Source organism: Labeo rohita, unplaced genomic scaffold (genome assembly GCF_022985175.1).
Source record: "Labeo rohita strain BAU-BD-2019 unplaced genomic scaffold, IGBB_LRoh.1.0 scaffold_109, whole genome shotgun sequence".
Lineage (NCBI taxonomy): Eukaryota > Metazoa > Chordata > Actinopteri > Cypriniformes > Cyprinidae > Labeo > Labeo rohita.
The window spans coordinates 126,411-133,220 of record NW_026127219.1 but is presented as its reverse complement, the minus strand read 5'-3'; the positions used below and the strand labels follow the sequence as shown (position 1 = coordinate 133,220).

Below are 6,810 nucleotides of genomic sequence, written 5' to 3'. Positions count from 1 at the left end.
TGAATCCCAGGGCTCTGAGATGTTGTGAGGGTCACTGGAGGCGGATGATGTTCTGTCTATTACATCCAGACGAGCAGAGCTTTCAAACACACCTCAGGGCACAATGATTTCCTGATCACAATCAAAACGCTCTCCATTCGTTAATTTACATGCCCCATATTTGCCAGATTGGAAGAGTTTTCCAAGCCTGCGTCTCTGCTCTGGGCTGGAGGAAGAGAATAGAGGAAGTTGAAGAGGAGTTTTAGTTTACTATATTTTTCTACTGGTTTAAAAACAATTTTTGGATAAACTAGGCCTACTCCTTTAAAGAAAGAGATGAGATTGTAGATAGAGGTGATCCTGCAGTTAAAGACCTTTGAGACCTGTTTCTCTGAGAAAGACTCTGCTGAGGCCCATGGGACAATTAACTGAGATTTAATGAAGTCCCTTTTGTTTTCCCTCAGATTCCTCTTGCTTTTTTAGTTGACTTGCACTTGTCTTTTCGCCCACTTCTGCTTTGAGCTGAAAGCAGTTGGTTAATAGGCCCTGTGTGATTAGATTGGTCTATTAGGGGAATAATTTGAAAAAGGACTGAGAGAAAGAGACTCTGGAGTCAGTCTACAGGCTATTTAGGGTCAAATTTAAGCTTCACGTAACCGCCAGTGTAGGTCTGTAGCTTGATAGTCTTTTCAGATTTCATATCATATCTTCAGAATCAGAGTCTTTATGCAAAGAGAGACAATAGTAATGATGAAGCATTGGCTAATAACAATGAATCATGCTAAAATTTAGCCCTCTAATATAAAACACAACAGTGACAATTTTCATTTTTAGCACCTTTGATTCTGGAGTATTTTCCCAAAGCTTTGAAACAAATCAAAATAAACATTACAACACATTATTTGCAGCCAAAAAAAAAAATATAGATTTATATTTAATTATTATTTTAAATAATTTTCTGTATTAAAAAATATAAATATAAAAAATATTGCAAATAACATAGACATAACTGATTATATCTATAATATATTTTAATATTTTGCACACAATATACACATATATATACATATTATTATTATATGTATTAAATGAACTAAAACTATATAAACAATAAAAAAGGTAATATCAAAAAGAAAATTTTTAATATTTGTAATGAAAAACAAACAAAGTAAAAAATATACATAAAATAAAAATAAATAAATAAATAAAATAAGCATAATAAAATTAATAAAAATTATTATAAAACAACTTATTGAATTTTATTATTTTTTCATTTTTATTTGAAATTGAAGTATTAAATGAACAAAAACTATATAAAATAAATTAGAAAAAAACACTTATTTTAAACTAATAATTTTTCAGAATTTTTACTGGATAAATTGTAAAAACATTGAAACAAACATACAGTCCCCAAACTTTTATTTATAAATTTATTTATTTTAATTTTTAAGTGAAGTGTTGTCAAAAATTATCTCAATAAATTTTCCTTTTTTTTTTTTTTTTTTTTTTTCTTGTGGAGGAAAAAATACACCAGAATCGAGATCAAGTTCTAAGTGGGAAGATATTGTGGATATTTTTTTTTCTGTATATGGTCAATAAAGTACCATTCAACATGCCATTTGTGGGGGAATCTAATACAGCGCTTATAATAGTTTGTTTTGCTTTCTCACATAGTGGCAGAGCTGCAGAATAGATGATCGTGGTTCCCACAGTTGGCAAACGGCAGAGATTTGCTCCACTCCGTTCAGCCGCACACAGGGAAGCACCATTAGCCGCGATAGACGCCCTCCCTGCGCGAGAAATGAGCAATTGACCCCGGCTGCTACTCTCAAACTGGCGCCTTATCAGAACCTGGGGGAACGTGTTGTCATCTGAATGAGATAAGTTTATTTTCTTCCGTCCGGCATTTGTTCCGATATGCGGGGAGTCTGAACGGGGAGAGGAAGAGCAGCGGGGAACCCGTCACCGACACACGCTGCGAAAAACAAGACACGGCCGTGAAACGTTTGGCCATCACCCAAATCTCTGCCTCCACCTTCTGCGCGGGCTCCCAGCCTCGGAGAGAAACAGGAGGCGGCAATATTGTGGAACAAATTTCCGCTAATGTGAACCTGCTGGTGGGGACTCAAGGGAGGAAGGTGGACTCACATGACTATTCGCAGGCGCGCTTCAAATCCACTTCACTGCTTTTATCTCCGACTATGCGACGGTGGGTTGTTTCTGAGGGACAGAGTTTCTGGCCAATCGCAGCACTATATCTGATACACCAGTCAAACCCCTGCTGTCCATGCCGCATGTCTGGTGCACCTGGCCAAGAAAAGTGTCACACTGCCCTTCTTCCTTGCTTTATTTTGCCCTTGAGGTTTGATAACAAAACCCCACAAGTGTCTGTGTCCATATGCACTAATATTAATATGTTTTTGAAATTTGCATCAAAGCTTAAAGGACAGTTTACCCAAAAATGAAATTTGGTCATCATTTAGGCCTACACTGTAAAAAACAAAAAACACAATTTGTTGAGTCACCTTAAAATAATTTGTTACCCTGCTGCCTTAAAGTTTAAGTTCAGTCTTCAGTGGAGCACAAAATGATTTGCTAGGCATGTCCAAAATGGATGGGAAAAGCTATCTTAAAAGAGTTCATTTACAGTTGTCACAGAATTAACATTTTAATAAAACCTATCTAAGAGTTCATAAGCATTTTCAAAACATTCTGGCAAGGTCCTATCAATGTTATAAACATTTTCTGTTGTTTTTTTGTTTTGTTTTGTTTTGTTTTGTTTTGGGTTTTTTTTTTCCGCTCAGTAATGTTAATAAAAAGTTGTTCTAGAGTTATCTGGTCTTTACAAAAGTTACTAATATTCACAAAAATGGGATTTATAAATCGTTCATGGAACATTTTTTTCTCAAAAGTTTTAGAATGTTCATTTAACATTATTTTTTTTTAAATGTTACTAGTTCAAAGATTCCAGACAGAGAACATTCAAAAATAACATTCCCATAAGGTTTGCATGTTCCATTAACATTCATATAGGACAAAGTAAAAGATGTTTTTTTTAAGCATAAAAATAATAATTTAAAAAATGGACTTTTTTAACATCTGAACATTCAGAAATAAAGTTTTCAAACAATTTTGTTGGCTGGATTTACACAGCATTTTAAAACCCCAATGCTCATGGCAAGCAATAAGTAAATAATTAAATAAATATATCTAGCATGTTTAGATACAACTAATATCACAAAACTGTTCAGACAGATCCATGTTTTAAGAATGAACATATACAAATCATATACAGATTATTTATTTATTTTTATTTTTATTATTATTATTATTATTATTTATTTATTTTTATTTTATTTATTTTTTTGCCATATGGCATTGTTTTGACAATTATGCTCCTTACAATGATATGAAAATATTAAAATGATATAATATGATAATCATAATACAAAATGGCAGCAGTTGTATCATCTAATGCAAAACAAAATACATTTAAAAAAAAATGGTAATGCATCATGAAAATATAAATAAATTTAGCTTAGGCAAAGAAAGACTCTTTTCAATCTGCAATGGCATTGCAGTGCTGAAGAGTCCAAACACTTTCCTTTTAGCAGTAAAAACCTTATAAACACTCCAGACCCACAGTAAAAAGCAGACCTGTTAGCAGTAAAAGAGCCCATGGACCCTTGTGTGCTATTGTTACATGAGCAGGAAGGCGCATTATCAATCTGAAGTGTGTGCGTGTTTGTTTTGGGGGGAATGGAGTTGGCGAATGTCAGTGATTTCCATAGCAACAGTGGGGTCCCCAGCTGTCATGTCTGGGCAGAGATATGTGTCATGAGCCTGGGGACCACTTAACCTAAACGGGAGTTTAACTCCAGGAGTTCAGGGTCTGTCTGCGCAGATTTCTGCTTAAAATGCAAAGATGGAGACCCAAGGGGCCCCGCAGCACCAGGGCCTGTGTCAACCAAGAAACACGGGCGATGCGCACTTGCTCTTTAGATATAATTAAGCCTCAACGGCAGGGAACTGAACTGGAGAGGAAAGGGAAAACAATGAGTTAGAAGAGCATGTCAAAATCAAAAATGTGATTTCTTTAAAAAGTCTCAGCAAGTTGAGACTTTTAATATCAAGATACCAATCAAATCTTATAAAACTGATGAGTTTTAGGAGAAAAATCAGAGTCAATGTAGATTCATAAATAAAACATGAGCTTTTAAAGAGCAACTTTTGAGATATATCATTAAATGCTCACAAGGATTACATTTAAGCATTAACTTACTATCACTTAATAATAATAATAATAATAATTCCTTAAAACATATGAAAAGACACCAAAAGAGTATAAAGATATAAAATCAGGACTTTCTGTCTCACATAACTTGTCAAGAACATGTCCAGATTATATTTAACCACAAAAACAAAAGGAAAAAAAGCAATATTATTTTTTACTTTCAGAACACAGAATATTTTTTCCCAGTTTTTTATCATTTATAATAATAATAATTATTATTATTATTATTATTATTGACATATTATACAATATAAATCTATAAAATTAATTAGAAATATTTAGAAATATTATATATTTAGATTGAGGTCCGAGATTAACTGCATAAATCTGAGCACATTTTAGACCAGTAAAACCGTTTGCATTGACATTGTTGTGACAATTAAGCTCAATACATAAATAAATAAATAAACCTCAATTTCATTACTATAATATAAACAACAATTATTATTATTATTTTGAACATATATAATATAAAGCCATAAAATAAATCTAAACAGCAGCTCATGTCAGAAAAAAATATTTTATATTAATATTGAGATCAGATTTCATAGTGGCAGAAATCCGAGCACAGTTTGAGACCTACAGGAGACACATGAAAATATTTTTTTAGGAGAATAATCTTAATTTATGCAAGCTGATTTGAGCAGCAGTCTCCTTTTGTGCTCTAATTAATCTCACTGCTGTCTAGGAGGAACTATTGAGATATTAAAGAGATCTTATTTATCATTTTTCTTAGCGATGGTAAACGCTTACTAATTCTGATTGATGCTCATATCAATATCCTCTATGTTCCTCATCTCCACTGCTCTCAGATAGATCATTATAAACTTGTGAAAGTGATGTTCAGCTATGCATTATTAATCTGCCTTCATTCTAATTACCAGATCGATAATTTCTTGGATAAGTAGAGTGTTTGGTCGGGTCAGCGGAGGCAACCTCTCTTTGAATGCGCGGAGTGTATTTTTGCTTGACACATTGCCAGCGACAGCTTCGACATAAAGCCGCTGTTGTTTCTGAAAGGGAAAACGCCGCATTGTTCCGGACGGTCCCCTTCTGGACGGGAAGGGCTGGCTAATCAAATGCCTGTTTCTCGCTGCAGCTGGTTTTCAGGAGGTAAAAGAGAGCTGACCTCCACCTCCCCTCCATCCGTATGCTCCATCCCTCTCCCCCCCAGGGACCCTTCAGCCGGCTTTAGGGGCAAAATGAGGTGTAAGTCTATTAAAAGGGTGTTTGTGCCCTAGTCAATGTCCCAGCGGGAGTCCCTGCTTTCTCATTCAGGTGCAGCTAATTTCCCTTATTCTCCTCGTGGCCTGACATACGGCCGCCACGCAGAGACAAGGCATTAATAAACGATTATAGAGATTAGACAGCCAAAGGATGAAGGCCTAGGCCACACTTCAAAAGACGATCAGACAGAGTGCTAAAATCTGCTGATCACTGCTAAACACCCTACCAAGCACCTAAAATACCTTAGCAACTGCATAGCAATGTGCTAAAAACACTCAGAACATCAAAAAAATCCTTTAGTAACAGCATAGAAACCAAGCAACACCATAGCAGCGTGCTAAAACACTTAAAGCATTTAAGAAATCACTTCGCAAACAAGCAGCAGCATAGCAATGGGCTACAGAACATCCAAGCAACCACTTCTAAACAGCATAGCAACATGTTAAAACACTTAAAATTCACCACCTTAGCAACCATTATCCCCCACCAACCACCTTAAACAGTAACCATAATCCCCCATTGACTCCCAGAACACTCAATCAACAGTATAGCAACACATTAAAACAGTAAAAAAAAAAAAAAAAAAAAACAAACAAACAAAAAAAAAGTAATGATAATTCCCTGGCAACCACCAAGAACACCCAAGAAACAACATAGCAACAAATTAAAATCAATAAAAATACCATAGCAGCCACAATCCCCTGGCAACCACCTGGAACACATAAAAACACTGTAGCAACCATAATACCCTGGCATCCAATCATAACACCCAAGCAACACCATAGCAACACATTAAAAACACTCAAAATATCATAGCAACACTAATTCCCCTGCAACAATCAGTAATACACAAGCATTAACATAGCAACACATTAAAACACTCAAAATACCATAGTAACACTAATCCCCTGGCAACCAACTAGAACACCCAAGCAAACAAAACAGTAACATATTAAAACTCTCAAAATTCCACCAGCAACCACCAACAACACCCAAGTAACAACATAGCAACAAATTAAAATCAGTCAAAATGCTATAGCAGCCACAATCCCCTGGCAACCACCTGGAACACATAAAAAAAACTGTAGCAACCATAATACCCTGGCAACCAGTCAGAACATCCAAGCAACACCATAGCAACACATTAAAACACTTAAAATACCATAGCAACACTAATTCCCCCGCAACAATCAGAAATACACAAGCATTAACATAGCAACACATTAAGACACTCGAAATACCATAGCAACACTAACCCCCGGCAACAATCAAGAACACCCAAGCAACACATTAAAACACTCAAAATAGCA

At 35.2% G+C, this 6,810-nt stretch overlaps 1 long non-coding RNA gene across 1 annotated transcript in view; it reads left to right on the top strand.

Moving 5' to 3' along the window:
- Nucleotides 1-2,138, top strand: part of LOC127157491 (uncharacterized) — a 4,800-nt gene extending 2,662 nt beyond the window's left edge. Inside the window, exon 2 of the long non-coding RNA XR_007825922.1 lies at nt 1,654-2,138. This is a non-coding gene — a long non-coding RNA (uncharacterized LOC127157491). The remainder of the gene's footprint in view (nt 1-1,653) is intronic.
- Nucleotides 2,139-6,810: the final 4,672 nt, after the last annotated feature.